The following is an 18373-nucleotide window of genomic DNA, read 5'->3' on the forward strand; positions in this document are numbered from 1 at the left end:
CTGTTGTGCAAGCTTTGTTTCTTTCTGAACACTTCAGCAGAACATTAAATCAACATGTGGAACTAGAATTGCTGATTGACACTGTAAGTTTGCCAACATTTAACTGCAGTGTGAGAACAATCACCAATATAATTAGGCTTCCATTACGTTCTTGCACGACATCACCCGAAGAAACCTAGTTGATCACAGCACAGATATCAGTTAATTCATTGCCAGTGCGAAAAAATACACATTTAGAACTTAGCAACGTGTACAGGACCACTGCCTGCGTCGTGGGCAGTGATAACGGAACATGAGCATTAAGATTTTCGGTATCATTATACTTTACATTAACACAACCTGAGCTCTGAGATGTGTTTGGGACCCATTGCCCCGAAATGAGGACTGAGTGGGTGGGGCAATTCAATCCGGGGTCAGGTTTTCTTTCAAAAAGGTGTGAGAAAACTTTGCTTCGTTCACTGTCACGCCGAAATAGTTGAGTTGGGAAGGCGTTTGACTTAAGATCCAGATGGTTCCTGGTTCAATCCCGTGTTTCAGCAATTTCTGGTTATTTCGCGTTCCCTTCATTCTAAGGGTAATGGCTGATTTTATATCGGGACAGTGGGCTGTTCAGCGGTTGCGTGATAATAATTTTCAACGTGAATTGTTTTTAGATTTAGCGCTCTTTTTCTGTTACGTTCTATTTACACTCTGCGCAGTGTTGTAGATAAACAGTGAACAATGTTTAAGCGATGTGATGTGTTCAATGTTTATGCAGGAAATCTGTCTCCCAGTGTGAGTTGGAAACACAATCCCCGCAGACTGAGCTTTCACGCAACTTAAACACAATTTGTGGCCGGTTAGCTCAGTTGGTTCGAGTAGGTGCTAATAACGCCAAGGTCGCGGGTTCGATCCCCGTACGGGCCATTCCAGTGTTTTTCATAATTTTTATTCGGTTTTTGGTCACGTTGAAAATCAAATCTTTATAATGAAACAAATCCACACAGAATCCCAAGGGTTGGGAATTATTTGGAATAACAGTCATTTGCCGACGGGGTTGAGAGGCACATCTTTCTGTTTATTTGTGTTTCTTGGTTTGCTGATAAACGATGAACCGGAGGGCTGTTCCTGTAAATGCTCCAAAGTAGAAACAGACAGACAGAACGGTTCTGTCGCCTGGAGATGGGCAAAAGACTGCAGTTCAGGACAAAAACACCAAATGAAATGTTCACCCGGCACCGAGTGTGAAAAATCCCGAGAAAAGGACAGAATGAAATAGATTTCAGTGGATGCCGACCCGCACGTGATGCTGTGGATGCGCGGACATATCTGTAGTGCTCTCCACAAAAAATGCCATTTGCTCCGAACAGTTTTTCCTGGCGCGAATATGGTGAGAATTTGGAAGGAGCAAGCAGGACAGACTGTGTTTGTCTGCTTGTTGGCAAGCAAATGTGCAGCAGCTTCCCTGGTGGTCTAGTGGTTAGGATTCGGTGCTTTCACCGCTGCGGCCCGGGTTCGATTCCCGGTCAGGGTACAATGTATTTTCGGCCGTTTGAACTGCAAGGCTGTTCCTGAACAAATTTACAGCTCATTGCACTGTTGCTGCCCCAACCATCAGCAGCGCATCATTCGTTGCAGTGATACAGCATACACTTCTGTGCCTTCCGTTTTAAAGTCAGCAGGAACTGAGGAGATCTCGCTCAACAAGTGCTGATTGACACCGTAAATGTTGCCAATCATGGCTAACTTTAGCCTTCCGTGTACATTTTTGCGGCACATCACTCTAGCTTACCATCTGTCAATGCATTGCCAGTGTGGAAATATTCAGCATTTTAAACTTAGCTCCGTGTGCAAGACTGGAATCAGTGAATGCCTGGGACATGGCCAATGATAACTTATCCCGAGCATTCATTTGGCCTGGGCCCCTCCTATATTGCACATTGGCTATGTTTAGCGTTCACAGGCAATTTACAAGCCCTGAATTTCCCAGCAGTGAATTCATGGAGTGATTGATCTAACCGACATTCAACTTCAGTATTGTTAAATCTCTCCTTTATTCGCGACACTTATCTCTCTTCAGCATAGCACTGCTATGGACTGAACCTGTTAGAATTTCACCTTGCCTCGGGGTCAGTGCGGCTAAGTGGGACTTCGGCCGGTCTCCCTTTCACAGCCCATCAGTGTCGAGAAAAGAACGGGGTATGTTACTGACATTTTTTGTTCTCAAACAGTTATAAACTCTCCAGTATATTTCACTGTGTCTTCAAGACGGTGAGATCGAGCCTGTTGTGCAAGCTTTGTTTCTTTCTGAACACTTCAGCAGAACATTAAATCAACATGTGGAACTAGAATTGCTGATTGACACTGTAAGTTTGCCAACATTTAACTGCAGTGTGAGAACAATCACCAATATAATTAGGCTTCCATTACGTTCTTGCACGACATCACCCGAAGAAACCTAGTTGATCACAGCACAGATATCAGTTAATTCATTGCCAGTGCGAAAAAATACACATTTAGAACTTAGCAACGTGTACAGGACCACTGCCTGCGTCGTGGGCAGTGATAACGGAACATGAGCATTAAGATTTTCGGTATCATTATACTTTACATTAACACAACCTGAGCTCTGAGATGTGTTTGGGACCCATTGCCCCGAAATGAGGACTGAGTGGGTGGGGCAATTCAATCCGGGGTCAGGTTTTCTTTCAAAAAGGTGTGAGAAAACTTTGCTTCGTTCACTGTCACGCCGAAATAGTTGAGTTGGGAAGGCGTTTGACTTAAGATCCAGATGGTTCCTGGTTCAATCCCGTGTTTCAGCAATTTCTGGTTATTTCGCGTTCCCTTCATTCTAAGGGTAATGGCTGATTTTATATCGGGACAGTGGGCTGTTCAGCGGTTGCGTGATAATAATTTTCAACGTGAATTGTTTTTAGATTTAGCGCTCTTTTTCTGTTACGTTCTATTTGCACTCTGCGCAGTGTTGTAGATGAACAGTGAACAATGTTTAAGCGATGTGATGTGTTCAATGTTTATGCAGGAAATCTGTCTCCCAGTGTGAGTTGGAAACACAATCCCCGCAGACTGAGCTTTCACGCAACGTTAACACAATTTGTGGCCGGTTAGCTCAGTTGGTTAGAGCGTGGTGCTAATGACGCCAAGGTCGCGGGTTCGATCCCCGTACGGGCCATTCCAGTGTTTTTCATAATTTTTATTCGGTTTTTGGTCACGTTGAAAATCTTTATAATGAAACAAATCCACACAGAATCCCAAGGGTTGGGAATTATTTGAGAATAACAGTCATTTGCCGACGGGGTTGAGAGGCACATCTTTCTGTTTATTTGTGTTTCTTGGTTTGCTGATAAACGATGAACCGGAGGCCTGTTCCTATAAATGCTCCAAAGTAGAAACAGACAGACAGAACGGTTCTGTCGCCTGGAGATGGGCAAAAGACTGCAGTTCAGCACAAAAACACCAAATGAAATGTTCACCCGGCACCGAGTGTGAAAAATCCCGAGAAAAGGACAGAATGAAATAGATTTCAGTGGATGCCGACCCGCACGTGATGCTGTGGATGCGCGGACATATCTGTAGTGCTCTCCACAAAAAATGCCATTTTCTCCGAACAGTATTTCCTGGCGCGAATATGGTGAGAATTTGGAAGGAGCAAGCAGGACAGACTGTGTTGGTCTGTATGTTGGCAAGCAAATGTGCAGCAGCTTCCCTGGTGGTCTAGTGGTTAGGATTCGGCGCTTTCACCGCTGCGGCCCGGGTTCGATTCCCGGTCAGGGTACAATGTATTTTCGGCCGTTTGAACTGCAAGGCTGTTCCTGAACAAATTTACAGCTCATTGCACTCTTGCTGCCCCAACCATCAGCAGCGCATCATTCGTTGCAGTGATACAGCATACACTTCTGTGCCTTCCGTTTTAAAGTCAGCAGGAAATGAGGAGATCTCGCTCAACAAGTGCTGATTGACACCATAAATGTTGCCAATCATGGCTAACTTTAGCCTTCCGTGTACATTTTTGCGGCACATCACTCTAGCTTACCATCTGTCAATGCATTGCCAGTGTGGAAATATTCAGCATTTTAAACTTAGCTCCGTGTGCAAGACTGGAATCAGTGAATGCCTGGGCCATGGCCACTGATAATTTATCCCGAGCATTCATTTGGCCTGGGCCCCTCCTACATTGCACATTGGCTATGTTTAGCGTTCACAGGCAATTTACAAGCCCTGAATTTCCCAGCAGTGAATTCATGGAGTGATTGATCTAACCGACATTCAACATCAGTATTGTTTAATCTCTCCTTTATTCGCGACACTTATCTCTCTTCAGCATAGCACTGCTATGGACTGAACCAGTTAGAATTTCACCTTGCCTCGGGGTCAGTGCGGGTAAGTGGGACTTCGGCCGGTCTCCCTTTTCACAGCCCATCAGTGTCGAGAAAAGAACGGGGTATGTTACTGACATTTTATGTTCTCAAACAGTTATAAACTCTCCATTATATTTCACTTTGTCTTCAAGACGGTGAGATCGAGCCTGTTGTGCAAGCTTTGTTTCTTTATGAACACTTCAGCAGAACATTAAATCAACATGTGGAACTAGAATTGCTGATTGACACTGTAAGTTTGCCAACATTTAACTGCAGTGTGAGAACAATCACCAATATAATTAGGCTTCCATTACGTTCTTGCACAACATCACCCTAAGAAACCTAGTTGATCACAGCACAGATATCAGTTAATTCATTGCCAGTGCGAAAAAATACACATTTTGAACTTAGCAACGTGTACAAGACCACTGCCTGCATCGTGGGCAGTGATAACGGAACATGAGCATTAAGATTTTCGGTATCATTATACTTTACATTAACACAACCTGAGCTCTGAGATGTGTTTGGGACCCATTGCCCCGAAATGAGGACTGAGTGGGTGTGGCAATTCATTCCGGGGTCAGGTTTTCTTTCAAAAAGGTGTGAGAAAACTTTGCTTCGTTCACTGTCACGCCGAAATAGTTGAGTGGGGAAGGCGTTTGACTTAAGATTCAGATGGTTCCTGGTTCAATCCCGTGTTTCAGCAATTTCTGGTTATTTCGCGTTCCCTTCATTCTAAGGGTAATGGCTGATTTTATATCGGGACAGTGGGCTGTTCAGCGGTTGCGTGATAATAATTTTCAACGTGAATTGTTTTTAGATTTAGCGCTCTTTTTCTGTTACGTTCTATTTACACTCTGCGCAGTGTTGTAGATAAACAGTGAACAATGTTTAAGCGATGTGATGTGTTCAATGTTTATGCAGGAAATCTGTCTCCCAGTGTGAGTTGGAAACACAATCCCCGCAGACTGAGCTTTCACGCAACTTAAACACAATTTGTGGCCGGTTAGCTCAGTTGGTTCGAGCGTGGTGCTAATAACGCCAAGGTCGCGGGTTCGATCCCCGTACGGGCCATTCCAGTGTTTTTCATAATTTTTATTCGGTTTTTGGTCACGTTGAAAATCAAATCTTTATAATGAAACAAATCCACACAGAATCCCAAGGGTTGGGAATTATTTGGAATAACAGTCATTTGCCGACGGGGTTGAGAGGCACATCTTTCTGTTTATTTGTGTTTCTTGGTTTGCTGATAAACGATGAACCGGAGGGCTGTTCCTGTAAATGCTCCAAAGTAGAAACAGACAGACAGAACGGTTCTGTCGCCTGGAGATGGGCAAAAGACTGCAGTTCAGGACAAAAACACCAAATGAAATGTTCACCCGGCACCGAGTGTGAAAAATCCCGAGAAAAGGACAGAATGAAATAGATTTCAGTGGATGCCGACCCGCACGTGATGCTGTGGATGCGCGGACATATCTGTAGTGCTCTCCACAAAAAATGCCATTTGCTCCGAACAGTTTTTCCTGGCGCGAATATGGTGAGAATTTGGAAGGAGCAAGCAGGACAGACTGTGTTTGTCTGCTTGTTGGCAAGCAAATGTGCAGCAGCTTCCCTGGTGGTCTAGTGGTTAGGATTCGGTGCTTTCACCGCTGCGGCCCGGGTTCGATTCCCGGTCAGGGTACAATGTATTTTCGGCCGTTTGAACTGCAAGGCTGTTCCTGAACAAATTTACTGCTTATTGCACTCTTGCTGCCCCAACCATCAGCAGCGCATCATTCGTTGCAGTGATACAGCATACACTTCTGTGCCTTCCGTTTTAAAGTCAGCAGGAAATGAGGAGATCTCGCTCAACAAGTGCTGATTGACACCGTAAATGTTGCCAATCATGGCTAACTTTAGCCTTCCGTGTACATTTTTGCGGCACATCACTCTAGCTTACCATCTGTCAATGCATTGCCAGTGTGGAAATATTCAGCATTTTAAACTTAGCTCCGTGTGCAAGACTGGAATCAGTGAATGCCTGGGACATGGCCAATGATAACTTATCCCGAGCATTCATTTGGCCTGGGCCCCTCCTATATTGCACATTGGCTATGTTTAGCGTTCACAGGCAATTTACAAGCCCTGAATTTCCCAGCAGTGAATTCATGGAGTGATTGATCTAACCGACATTCAACATCAGTATTGTTAAATCTCTCCTTTATTCGCGACACTTATCTCTCTTCAGCATAGCACTGCTATGGACTGAACCTGTTAGAATTTCACCTTGCCTCGGGGTCAGTGCGGCTAAGTGGGACTTCGGCCGGTCTCCCTTTCACAGCCCATCAGTGTCGAGAAAAGAACGGGGTATGTTACTGACATTTTTTGTTCTCAAACAGTTATAAACTCTCCAGTATATTTCACTGTGTCTTCAAGACGGTGAGATCGAGCCTGTTGTGCAAGCTTTGTTTCTTTCTGAACACTTCAGCAGAACATTAAATCAACATGTGGAACTAGAATTGCTGATTGACACTGTAAGTTTGCCAACATTTAACTGCAGTGTGAGAACAATCACCAATATAATTAGGATTCCATTACGTTCTTGCACGACATCACCCGAAGAAACCTAGTTGATCACAGCACAGATATCAGGTAATTCATTGCCAGTGCGAAAAAATACACATTTAGAAATAGCAACGTGTACAGGACCACTGCCTGCGTCGTGGGCAGTGATAACGGAACATGAGCATTAAGATTTTCGGTATCATTATACTTTACATTAACACAACCTGAGCTCTGAGATGTGTTTGGGACCCATTGCCCCGAAATGAGGACTGAGTGGGTGGGGCAATTCAATCCGGGGTCAGGTTTTCTTTCAAAAGGGTGTGAGAAAACTTTGCTTCGTTCACTGTCACGCCGAAATAGTTGAGTTGGGAAGGCGTTTGACTTAAGATCCAGATGGTTCCTGGTTCAATCCCGTGTTTCAGCAATTTCTGGTTATTTCGCGTTCCCTTCATTCTAAGGGTAATGGCTGATTTTATATCGGGACAGTGGGCTGTTCAGCGGTTGCGTGATAATAATTTTCAACGTGAATTGTTTTTAGATTTAGCGCTCTTTTTCTGTTACGTTCTATTTGCACTCTGCGCAGTGTTGTAGATGAACAGTGAACAATGTATAAGCGATGTGATGTGTTCAATGTTTATGCAGGAAATCTGTCTCCCAGTGTGAGTTGGAAACACAATCCCCGCAGACTGAGCTTTCACGCAACGTTAACACAATTTGTGGCCGGTTAGCTCAGTTGGTTAGAGCGTGGTGCTAATAACGCCAAGGTCGCGGGTTCGATCCCCGTACGGGCCATTCCAGTGTTTTTCATAATTTTTATTCGGTTTTTGGTCACGTTGAAAATCAAATCTTTATAATGAAACAAATCCACACAGAATCCCAAGGGTTGGGAATTATTTGGAATAACAGTCATTTGCCGACGGGGTTGAGAGGCACATCTTTCTGTTTATTTGTGTTTCTTGGTTTGCTGATAAACGATGAACCGGAGGGCTGTTCCTGTAAATGCTCCAAAGTAGAAACAGACAGACAGAACGGTTCTGTCGCCTGGAGATGGGCAAAAGACTGCAGTTCAGGACAAAAACACCAAATGAAATGTTCACCCGGCACCGAGTGTGAAAAATCCCGAGAAAAGGACAGAATGAAATAGATTTCAGTGGATGCCGACCCGCACGTGATGCTGTGGATGCGCGGACATATCTGTAGTGCTCTCCACAAAAAATGCCATTTGCTCCGAACAGTTTTTCCTGGCGCGAATATGGTGAGAATTTGGAAGGAGCAAGCAGGACAGACTGTGTTTGTCTGCTTGTTGGCAAGCAAATGTGCAGCAGCTTCCCTGGTGGTCTAGTGGTTAGGATTCGGTGCTTTCACCGCTGCGGCCCGGGTTCGATTCCCGGTCAGGGTACAATGTATTTTCGGCCGTTTGAACTGCAAGGCTGTTCCTGAACAAATTTACTGCTTATTGCACTCTTGCTGCCCCAACCATCAGCAGCGCATCATTCGTTGCAGTGATACAGCATACACTTCTGTGCCTTCCGTTTTAAAGTCAGCAGGAAATGAGGAGATCTCGCTCAACAAGTGCTGATTGACACCATAAATGTTGCCAATCATGGCTAACTTTAGCCTTCCGTGTACATTTTTGCGGCACATCACTCTAGCTTACCATCTGTCAATGCATTGCCAGTGTGGAAATATTCAGCATTTTAAACTTAGCTCCGTGTGCAAGACTGGAATCAGTGAATGCCTGGGCCATGGCCACTGATAATTTATCCCGAGCATTCATTTGGCCTGGGCCCCTCCTACATTGCACATTGGCTATGTTTAGCGTTCACAGGCAATTTACAAGCCCTGAATTTCCCAGCAGTGAATTCATGGAGTGATTGATCTAACCGACATTCAACATCAGTATTGTTTAATCTCTCCTTTATTCGCGACACTTATCTCTCTTCAGCATAGCACTGCTATGGACTGAACCAGTTAGAATTTCACCTTGCCTCGGGGTCAGTGCGGGTAAGTGGGACTTCGGCCGGTCTCCCTTTTCACAGCCCATCAGTGTCGAGAAAAGAACGGGGTATGTTACTGACATTTTATGTTCTCAAACAGTTATAAACTCTCCATTATATTTCACTTTGTCTTCAAGACGGTGAGATCGAGCCTGTTGTGCAAGCTTTGTTTCTTTATGAACACTTCAGCAGAACATTAAATCAACATGTGGAACTAGAATTGCTGATTGACACTGTAAGTTTGCCAACATTTAACTGCAGTGTGAGAACAATCACCAATATAATTAGGCTTCCATTACGTTCTTGCACAACATCACCCTAAGAAACCTAGTTGATCACAGCACAGATATCAGTTAATTCATTGCCAGTGCGAAAAAATACACATTTTGAACTTAGCAACGTGTACAAGACCACTGCCTGCATCGTGGGCAGTGATAACGGAACATGAGCATTAAGATTTTCGGTATCATTATACTTTACATTAACACAACCTGAGCTCTGAGATGTGTTTGGGACCCATTGCCCCGAAATGAGGACTGAGTGGGTGTGGCAATTCATTCCGGGGTCAGGTTTTCTTTCAAAAAGGTGTGAGAAAACTTTGCTTCGCTCACTGTCACGCCGAAATAGTTGAGTGGGGAAGGCGTTTGACTTAAGATTCAGATGGTTCCTGGTTCAATCCCGTGTTTCAGCAATTTCTGGTTATTTCGCGTTCCCTTCATTCTAAGGGTAATGGCTGATTTTATATCGGGACAGTGGGCTGTTCAGCGGTTGCGTGATAATAATTTTCAACGTGAATTGTTTTTAGATTTAGCGCTCTTTTTCTGTTACGTTCTATTTACACTCTGCGCAGTGTTGTAGATAAACAGTGAACAATGTTTAAGCGATGTGATGTGTTCAATGTTTATGCAGGAAATCTGTCTCCCAGTGTGAGTTGGAAACACAATCCCCGCAGACTGAGCTTTCACGCAACTTAAACACAATTTGTGGCCGGTTAGCTCAGTTGGTTCGAGCGTGGTGCTAATAACGCCAAGGTCGCGGGTTCGATCCCCGTACGGGCCATTCCAGTGTTTTTCATAATTTTTATTCGGTTTTTGGTCACGTTGAAAATCAAATCTTTATAATGAAACAAATCCACACAGAATCCCAAGGGTTGGGAATTATTTGGAATAACAGTCATTTGCCGACGGGGTTGAGAGGCACATCTTTCTGTTTATTTGTGTTTCTTGGTTTGCTGATAAACGATGAACCGGAGGGCTGTTCCTGTAAATGCTCCAAAGTAGAAACAGACAGACAGAACGGTTCTGTCGCCTGGAGATGGGCAAAAGACTGCAGTTCAGGACAAAAACACCAAATGAAATGTTCACCCGGCACCGAGTGTGAAAAATCCCGAGAAAAGGACAGAATGAAATAGATTTCAGTGGATGCCGACCCGCACGTGATGCTGTGGATGCGCGGACATATCTGTAGTGCTCTCCACAAAAAATGCCATTTGCTCCGAACAGTTTTTCCTGGCGCGAATATGGTGAGAATTTGGAAGGAGCAAGCAGGACAGACTGTGTTTGTCTGCTTGTTGGCAAGCAAATGTGCAGCAGCTTCCCTGGTGGTCTAGTGGTTAGGATTCGGTGCTTTCACCGCTGCGGCCCGGGTTCGATTCCCGGTCAGGGTACAATGTATTTTCGGCCGTTTGAACTGCAAGGCTGTTCCTGAACAAATTTACTGCTTATTGCACTCTTGCTGCCCCAACCATCAGCAGCGCATCATTCGTTGCAGTGATACAGCATACACTTCTGTGCCTTCCGTTTTAAAGTCAGCAGGAAATGAGGAGATCTCGCTCAACAAGTGCTGATTGACACCGTAAATGTTGCCAATCATGGCTAACTTTAGCCTTCCGTGTACATTTTTGCGGCACATCACTCTAGCTTACCATCTGTCAATGCATTGCCAGTGTGGAAATATTCAGCATTTTAAACTTAGCTCCGTGTGCAAGACTGGAATCAGTGAATGCCTGGGACATGGCCAATGATAACTTATCCCGAGCATTCATTTGGCCTGGGCCCCTCCTATATTGCACATTGGCTATGTTTAGCGTTCACAGGCAATTTACAAGCCCTGAATTTCCCAGCAGTGAATTCATGGAGTGATTGATCTAACCGACATTCAACATCAGTATTGTTAAATCTCTCCTTTATTCGCGACACTTATCTCTCTTCAGCATAGCACTGCTATGGACTGAACCTGTTAGAATTTCACCTTGCCTCGGGGTCAGTGCGGCTAAGTGGGACTTCGGCCGGTCTCCCTTTCACAGCCCATCAGTGTCGAGAAAAGAACGGGGTATGTTACTGACATTTTTTGTTCTCAAACAGTTATAAACTCTCCAGTATATTTCACTGTGTCTTCAAGACGGTGAGATCGAGCCTGTTGTGCAAGCTTTGTTTCTTTCTGAACACTTCAGCAGAACATTAAATCAACATGTGGAACTAGAATTGCTGATTGACACTGTAAGTTTGCCAACATTTAACTGCAGTGTGAGAACAATCACCAATATAATTAGGATTCCATTACGTTCTTGCACGACATCACCCGAAGAAACCTAGTTGATCACAGCACAGATATCAGGTAATTCATTGCCAGTGCGAAAAAATACACATTTAGAAATAGCAACGTGTACAGGACCACTGCCTGCGTCGTGGGCAGTGATAACGGAACATGAGCATTAAGATTTTCGGTATCATTATACTTTACATTAACACAACCTGAGCTCTGAGATGTGTTTGGGACCCATTGCCCCGAAATGAGGACTGAGTGGGTGGGGCAATTCAATCCGGGGTCAGGTTTTCTTTCAAAAGGGTGTGAGAAAACTTTGCTTCGTTCACTGTCACGCCGAAATAGTTGAGTTGGGAAGGCGTTTGACTTAAGATCCAGATGGTTCCTGGTTCAATCCCGTGTTTCAGCAATTTCTGGTTATTTCGCGTTCCCTTCATTCTAAGGGTAATGGCTGATTTTATATCGGGACAGTGGGCTGTTCAGCGGTTGCGTGATAATAATTTTCAACGTGAATTGTTTTTAGATTTAGCGCTCTTTTTCTGTTACGTTCTATTTGCACTCTGCGCAGTGTTGTAGATGAACAGTGAACAATGTATAAGCGATGTGATGTGTTCAATGTTTATGCAGGAAATCTGTCTCCCAGTGTGAGTTGGAAACACAATCCCCGCAGACTGAGCTTTCACGCAACGTTAACACAATTTGTGGCCGGTTAGCTCAGTTGGTTCGAGCGTGGTGCTAATAACGCCAAGGTCGCGGGTTCGATCCCCGTACGGGCCATTCCAGTGTTTTTCATAATTTTTATTCGGTTTTTGGTCACGTTGAAAATCAAATCTTTATAATGAAACAAATCCACACAGAATCCCAAGGGTTGGGAATTATTTGGAATAACAGTCATTTGCCGACGGGGTTGAGAGGCACATCTTTCTGTTTATTTGTGTTTCTTGGTTTGCTGATAAACGATGAACCGGAGGGCTGTTCCTGTAAATGCTCCAAAGTAGAAACAGACAGACAGAACGGTTCTGTCGCCTGGAGATGGGCAAAAGACTGCAGTTCAGGACAAAAACACCAAATGAAATGTTCACCCGGCACCGAGTGTGAAAAATCCCGAGAAAAGGACAGAATGAAATAGATTTCAGTGGATGCCGACCCGCACGTGATGCTGTGGATGCGCGGACATATCTGTAGTGCTCTCCACAAAAAATGCCATTTGCTCCGAACAGTTTTTCCTGGCGCGAATATGGTGAGAATTTGGAAGGAGCAAGCAGGACAGACTGTGTTTGTCTGCTTGTTGGCAAGCAAATGTGCAGCAGCTTCCCTGGTGGTCTAGTGGTTAGGATTCGGTGCTTTCACCGCTGCGGCCCGGGTTCGATTCCCGGTCAGGGTACAATGTATTTTCGGCCGTTTGAACTGCAAGGCTGTTCCTGAACAAATTTACTGCTTATTGCACTCTTGCTGCCCCAACCATCAGCAGCGCATCATTCGTTGCAGTGATACAGCATACACTTCTGTGCCTTCCGTTTTAAAGTCAGCAGGAAATGAGGAGATCTCGCTCAACAAGTGCTGATTGACACCGTAAATGTTGCCAATCATGGCTAACTTTAGCCTTCCGTGTACATTTTTGCGGCACATCACTCTAGCTTACCATCTGTCAATGCATTGCCAGTGTGGAAATATTCAGCATTTTAAACTTAGCTCCGTGTGCAAGACTGGAATCAGTGAATGCCTGGGACATGGCCAATGATAACTTATCCCGAGCATTCATTTGGCCTGGGCCCCTCCTATATTGCACATTGGCTATGTTTAGCGTTCACAGGCAATTTACAAGCCCTGAATTTCCCAGCAGTGAATTCATGGAGTGATTGATCTAACCGACATTCAACATCAGTATTGTTAAATCTCTCCTTTATTCGCGACACTTATCTCTCTTCAGCATAGCACTGCTATGGACTGAACCTGTTAGAATTTCACCTTGCCTCGGGGTCAGTGCGGCTAAGTGGGACTTCGGCCGGTCTCCCTTTCACAGCCCATCAGTGTCGAGAAAAGAACGGGGTATGTTACTGACATTTTTTGTTCTCAAACAGTTATAAACTCTCCAGTATATTTCACTGTGTCTTCAAGACGGTGAGATCGAGCCTGTTGTGCAAGCTTTGTTTCTTTCTGAACACTTCAGCAGAACATTAAATCAACATGTGGAACTAGAATTGCTGATTGACACTGTAAGTTTGCCAACATTTAACTGCAGTGTGAGAACAATCACCAATATAATTAGGATTCCATTACGTTCTTGCACGACATCACCCGAAGAAACCTAGTTGATCACAGCACAGATATCAGGTAATTCATTGCCAGTGCGAAAAAATACACATTTAGAAATAGCAACGTGTACAGGACCACTGCCTGCGTCGTGGGCAGTGATAACGGAACATGAGCATTAAGATTTTCGGTATCATTATACTTTACATTAACACAACCTGAGCTCTGAGATGTGTTTGGGACCCATTGCCCCGAAATGAGGACTGAGTGGGTGGGGCAATTCAATCCGGGGTCAGGTTTTCTTTCAAAAGGGTGTGAGAAAACTTTGCTTCGTTCACTGTCACGCCGAAATAGTTGAGTTGGGAAGGCGTTTGACTTAAGATCCAGATGGTTCCTGGTTCAATCCCGTGTTTCAGCAATTTCTGGTTATTTCGCGTTCCCTTCATTCTAAGGGTAATGGCTGATTTTATATCGGGACAGTGGGCTGTTCAGCGGTTGCGTGATAATAATTTTCAACGTGAATTGTTTTTAGATTTAGCGCTCTTTTTCTGTTACGTTCTATTTGCACTCTGCGCAGTGTTGTAGATGAACAGTGAACAATGTATAAGCGATGTGATGTGTTCAATGTTTATGCAGGAAATCTGTCTCCCAGTGTGAGTTGGAAACACAATCCCCGCAGACTGAGCTTTCACGCAACGTTAACACAATTTGTGGCCGGTTAGCTCAGTTGGTTAGAGCGTGGTGCTAATAACGCCAAGGTCGCGGGTTCGATCCCCGTACGGGCCATTCCAGTGTTTTTCATAATTTTTATTCGGTTTTTGGTCACGTTGAAAATCAAATCTTTATAATGAAACAAATCCACACAGAATCCCAAGGGTTGGGAATTATTTGGAATAACAGTCATTTGCCGACGGGGTTGAGAGGCACATCTTTCTGTTTATTTGTGTTTCTTGGTTTGCTGATAAACGATGAACCGGAGGGCTGTTCCTGTAAATGCTCCAAAGTAGAAACAGACAGACAGAACGGTTCTGTCGCCTGGAGATGGGCAAAAGACTGCAGTTCAGGACAAAAACACCAAATGAAATGTTCACCCGGCACCGAGTGTGAAAAATCCCGAGAAAAGGACAGAATGAAATAGATTTCAGTGGATGCCGACCCGCACGTGATGCTGTGGATGCGCGGACATATCTGTAGTGCTCTCCACAAAAAATGCCATTTGCTCCGAACAGTTTTTCCTGGCGCGAATATGGTGAGAATTTGGAAGGAGCAAGCAGGACAGACTGTGTTTGTCTGCTTGTTGGCAAGCAAATGTGCAGCAGCTTCCCTGGTGGTCTAGTGGTTAGGATTCGGTGCTTTCACCGCTGCGGCCCGGGTTCGATTCCCGGTCAGGGTACAATGTATTTTCGGCCGTTTGAACTGCAAGGCTGTTCCTGAACAAATTTACTGCTTATTGCACTCTTGCTGCCCCAACCATCAGCAGCGCATCATTCGTTGCAGTGATACAGCATACACTTCTGTGCCTTCCGTTTTAAAGTCAGCAGGAAATGAGGAGATCTCGCTCAACAAGTGCTGATTGACACCGTAAATGTTGCCAATCATGGCTAACTTTAGCCTTCCGTGTACATTTTTGCGGCACATCACTCTAGCTTACCATCTGTCAATGCATTGCCAGTGTGGAAATATTCAGCATTTTAAACTTAGCTCCGTGTGCAAGACTGGAATCAGTGAATGCCTGGGACATGGCCAATGATAACTTATCCCGAGCATTCATTTGGCCTGGGCCCCTCCTATATTGCACATTGGCTATGTTTAGCGTTCACAGGCAATTTACAAGCCCTGAATTTCCCAGCAGTGAATTCATGGAGTGATTGATCTAACCGACATTCAACATCAGTATTGTTAAATCTCTCCTTTATTCGCGACACTTATCTCTCTTCAGCATAGCACTGCTATGGACTGAACCTGTTAGAATTTCACCTTGCCTCGGGGTCAGTGCGGCTAAGTGGGACTTCGGCCGGTCTCCCTTTCACAGCCCATCAGTGTCGAGAAAAGAACGGGGTATGTTACTGACATTTTTTGTTCTCAAACAGTTATAAACTCTCCAGTATATTTCACTGTGTCTTCAAGACGGTGAGATCGAGCCTGTTGTGCAAGCTTTGTTTCTTTCTGAACACTTCAGCAGAACATTAAATCAACATGTGGAACTAGAATTGCTGATTGACACTGTAAGTTTGCCAACATTTAACTGCAGTGTGAGAACAATCACCAATATAATTAGGCTTCCATTACGTTCTTGCACGACATCACCCGAAGAAACCTAGTTGATCACAGCACAGATATCAGGTAATTCATTGCCAGTGCGAAAAAATACACATTTAGAAATAGCAACGTGTACAGGACCACTGCCTGCGTCGTGGGCAGTGATAACGGAACATGAGCATTAAGATTTTCGGTATCATTATACTTTACATTAACACAACCTGAGCTCTGAGATGTGTTTGGGACCCATTGCCCCGAAATGAGGACTGAGTGGGTGGGGCAATTCAATCCGGGGTCAGGTTTTCTTTCAAAAGGGTGTGAGAAAACTTTGCTTCGTTCACTGTCACGCCGAAATAGTTGAGTTGGGAAGGCGTTTGACTTAAGATCCAGATGGTTCCTGGTTCAATCCCGTGTTTCAGCAATTTCTGGTTATTTCGCGTTCCCTTCATTCTAAGGGTAATGGCTGATTTTATATCGGGACAGTGGGCTGTTCAGCGGTTGCGTGATAATAATTTTCAACGTGAATTGTTTTTAGATTTAGCGCTCTTTTTCTGTTACGTTCTATTTGCACTCTGCGCAGTGTTGTAGATGAACAGTGAACAATGTTTAAGCGATGTGATGTGTTCAATGTTTATGCAGGAAATCTGTCTCCCAGTGTGAGTTGGAAACACAATCCCCGCAGACTGAGCTTTCACGCAACGTTAACACAATTTGTGGCCGGTTAGCTCAGTTGGTTAGAGCGTGGTGCTAATAACGCCAAGGTCGCGGGTTCGATCCCCGTACGGGCCATTCCAGTGTTTTTCATAATTTTTATTCGGTTTTTGGTCACGTTGAAAATCTTTATAATGAAACAAATCCATCACAGAATCCCAAGGGTTGGGAATTATTTGGAATAACAGTCATTTGCCGACGGGGTTGAGAGGCACATCTTTCTGTTTATTTGTGTTTCTTGGTTTGCTGATAAACGATGAACCGGAGGGCTGTTCCTGTAAATGCTCCAAAGTAGAAACAGACAGACAGAACGGTTCTGTCGCCTGGAGATGGGCAAAAGACTGCAGTTCAGGACAAAAACACCAAATGAAATGTTCACCCGGCACCGAGTGTGAAAAATCCCGAGAAAAGGACAGAATGAAATAGATTTCAGTGGATGCCGACCCGCACGTGATGCTGTGGATGCGCGGACATATCTGTAGTGCTCTCCACAAAAAATGCCATTTGCTCCGAACAGTTTTTCCTGGCGCGAATATGGTGAGAATTTGGAAGGAGCAAGCAGGACAGACTGTGTTTGTCTGCTTGTTGGCAAGCAAATGTGCAGCAGCTTCCCTGGTGGTCTAGTGGTTAGGATTCGGTGCTTTCACCGCTGCGGCCCGGGTTCGATTCCCGGTCAGGGTACAATGTATTTTCGGCCGTTTGAACTGCAAGGCTGTTCCTGAACAAATTTATAGCTTATTGCACTCTTGCTGCCCCAACCATCAGCAGCGCATCATTCGTTGCAGTGATACAGCATACACTTCTGTGCCTTCCGTTTTAAAGTCAGCAGGAAATGAGGAGATCTCGCTCAACAAGTGCTGATTGACACCGTAAATGTTGCCAATCATGGCTAACTTTAGCCTTCCGTGTACATTTTTGCGGCACATCACTCTAGCTTACCATCTGTCAATGCATTGCCAGTGTGGAAATATTCAGCATTTTAAACTTAGCTCCGTGTGCAAGACTGGAATCAGTGAATGCCTGGGACATGGCCAATGATAACTTATCCCGAGCATTCATTTGGCCTGGGCCCCTCCTATATTGCACATTGGCTATGTTAAGCGTTCACAGGCAATTTACAAGCCCTGAATTTCCCAGCAGTGAATTCATGGAGTGATTGATCTAACCGACATTCAACATCAGTATTGTTAAATCTCTCCTTTATTCGCGACACTTATCTCTCTTCAGCATAGCACTGCTATGGACTGAACCTGTTAGAATTTCACCTTGCCTCGGGGTCAGTGCGGCTAAGTGGGACTTCGGCCGGTCTCCCTTTCACAGCCCATCAGTGTCGAGAAAAGAACGGGGTATGTTACTGACATTTTTTGTTCTCAAACAGTTATAAACTCTCCAGTATATTTCACTGTGTCTTCAAGACGGTGAGATCGAGCCTGTTGTGCAAGCTTTGTTTCTTTCTGAACACTTCAGCAGAACATTAAATCAACATGTGGAACTAGAATTGCTGATTGACACTGTAAGTTTGCCAACATTTAACTGCAGTGTGAGAACAATCACCAATATAATTAGGCTTCCATTACGTTCTTGCACGACATCACCCGAAGAAACCTAGTTGATCACAGCACAGATATCAGTTAATTCATTGCCAGTGCGAAAAAATACACATTTAGAACTTAGCAACGTGTACAGGACCACTGCCTGCGTCGTGGGCAG

At 44.5% G+C, this 18373-nt stretch overlaps 15 non-coding genes across 15 annotated transcripts; all 15 read left to right on the forward strand.

Moving 5' to 3' along the window:
• The first annotated feature begins 1441 nt into the window (after window positions 1-1441).
• Window positions 1442-1513, forward strand: trnae-uuc (transfer RNA glutamic acid (anticodon UUC)). The gene has a single exon. It is a non-coding gene; the product is annotated as a tRNA-Glu (tRNA).
• Window positions 1514-3095: 1582 nt separating this feature from the next.
• On the forward strand, window positions 3096-3169 carry trnai-aau (transfer RNA isoleucine (anticodon AAU)). The gene has a single exon. It is a non-coding gene; the product is annotated as a tRNA-Ile (tRNA).
• A 531-nt stretch (window positions 3170-3700) lies between these two features.
• Window positions 3701-3772, forward strand: trnae-uuc (transfer RNA glutamic acid (anticodon UUC)). Its single transcript has one exon. It is a non-coding gene; the product is annotated as a tRNA-Glu (tRNA).
• Window positions 3773-5355: 1583 nt separating this feature from the next.
• On the forward strand, window positions 5356-5429 carry trnai-aau (transfer RNA isoleucine (anticodon AAU)). The gene has a single exon. It is a non-coding gene; the product is annotated as a tRNA-Ile (tRNA).
• Window positions 5430-5964: 535 nt separating this feature from the next.
• On the forward strand, window positions 5965-6036 carry trnae-uuc (transfer RNA glutamic acid (anticodon UUC)). Its single transcript has one exon. It is a non-coding gene; the product is annotated as a tRNA-Glu (tRNA).
• A 1581-nt stretch (window positions 6037-7617) lies between these two features.
• Window positions 7618-7691, forward strand: trnai-aau (transfer RNA isoleucine (anticodon AAU)). The gene has a single exon. It is a non-coding gene; the product is annotated as a tRNA-Ile (tRNA).
• Window positions 7692-8226: 535 nt separating this feature from the next.
• trnae-uuc (transfer RNA glutamic acid (anticodon UUC)) lies at window positions 8227-8298 on the forward strand. The gene has a single exon. It is a non-coding gene; the product is annotated as a tRNA-Glu (tRNA).
• A 1583-nt stretch (window positions 8299-9881) lies between these two features.
• On the forward strand, window positions 9882-9955 carry trnai-aau (transfer RNA isoleucine (anticodon AAU)). The gene has a single exon. It is a non-coding gene; the product is annotated as a tRNA-Ile (tRNA).
• Window positions 9956-10490: 535 nt separating this feature from the next.
• Window positions 10491-10562, forward strand: trnae-uuc (transfer RNA glutamic acid (anticodon UUC)). Its single transcript has one exon. It is a non-coding gene; the product is annotated as a tRNA-Glu (tRNA).
• Window positions 10563-12143: 1581 nt separating this feature from the next.
• trnai-aau (transfer RNA isoleucine (anticodon AAU)) lies at window positions 12144-12217 on the forward strand. Its single transcript has one exon. It is a non-coding gene; the product is annotated as a tRNA-Ile (tRNA).
• A 535-nt stretch (window positions 12218-12752) lies between these two features.
• On the forward strand, window positions 12753-12824 carry trnae-uuc (transfer RNA glutamic acid (anticodon UUC)). The gene has a single exon. It is a non-coding gene; the product is annotated as a tRNA-Glu (tRNA).
• Window positions 12825-14405: 1581 nt separating this feature from the next.
• trnai-aau (transfer RNA isoleucine (anticodon AAU)) lies at window positions 14406-14479 on the forward strand. Its single transcript has one exon. It is a non-coding gene; the product is annotated as a tRNA-Ile (tRNA).
• Window positions 14480-15014: 535 nt separating this feature from the next.
• trnae-uuc (transfer RNA glutamic acid (anticodon UUC)) lies at window positions 15015-15086 on the forward strand. The gene has a single exon. It is a non-coding gene; the product is annotated as a tRNA-Glu (tRNA).
• A 1581-nt stretch (window positions 15087-16667) lies between these two features.
• trnai-aau (transfer RNA isoleucine (anticodon AAU)) lies at window positions 16668-16741 on the forward strand. Its single transcript has one exon. It is a non-coding gene; the product is annotated as a tRNA-Ile (tRNA).
• A 531-nt stretch (window positions 16742-17272) lies between these two features.
• trnae-uuc (transfer RNA glutamic acid (anticodon UUC)) lies at window positions 17273-17344 on the forward strand. The gene has a single exon. It is a non-coding gene; the product is annotated as a tRNA-Glu (tRNA).
• Window positions 17345-18373: the final 1029 nt, after the last annotated feature.

This window comes from Pristiophorus japonicus, unplaced genomic scaffold, assembly GCF_044704955.1.
Source record: "Pristiophorus japonicus isolate sPriJap1 unplaced genomic scaffold, sPriJap1.hap1 HAP1_SCAFFOLD_81, whole genome shotgun sequence".
In the NCBI taxonomy this organism is placed as follows: domain Eukaryota; kingdom Metazoa; phylum Chordata; class Chondrichthyes; family Pristiophoridae; genus Pristiophorus; species Pristiophorus japonicus.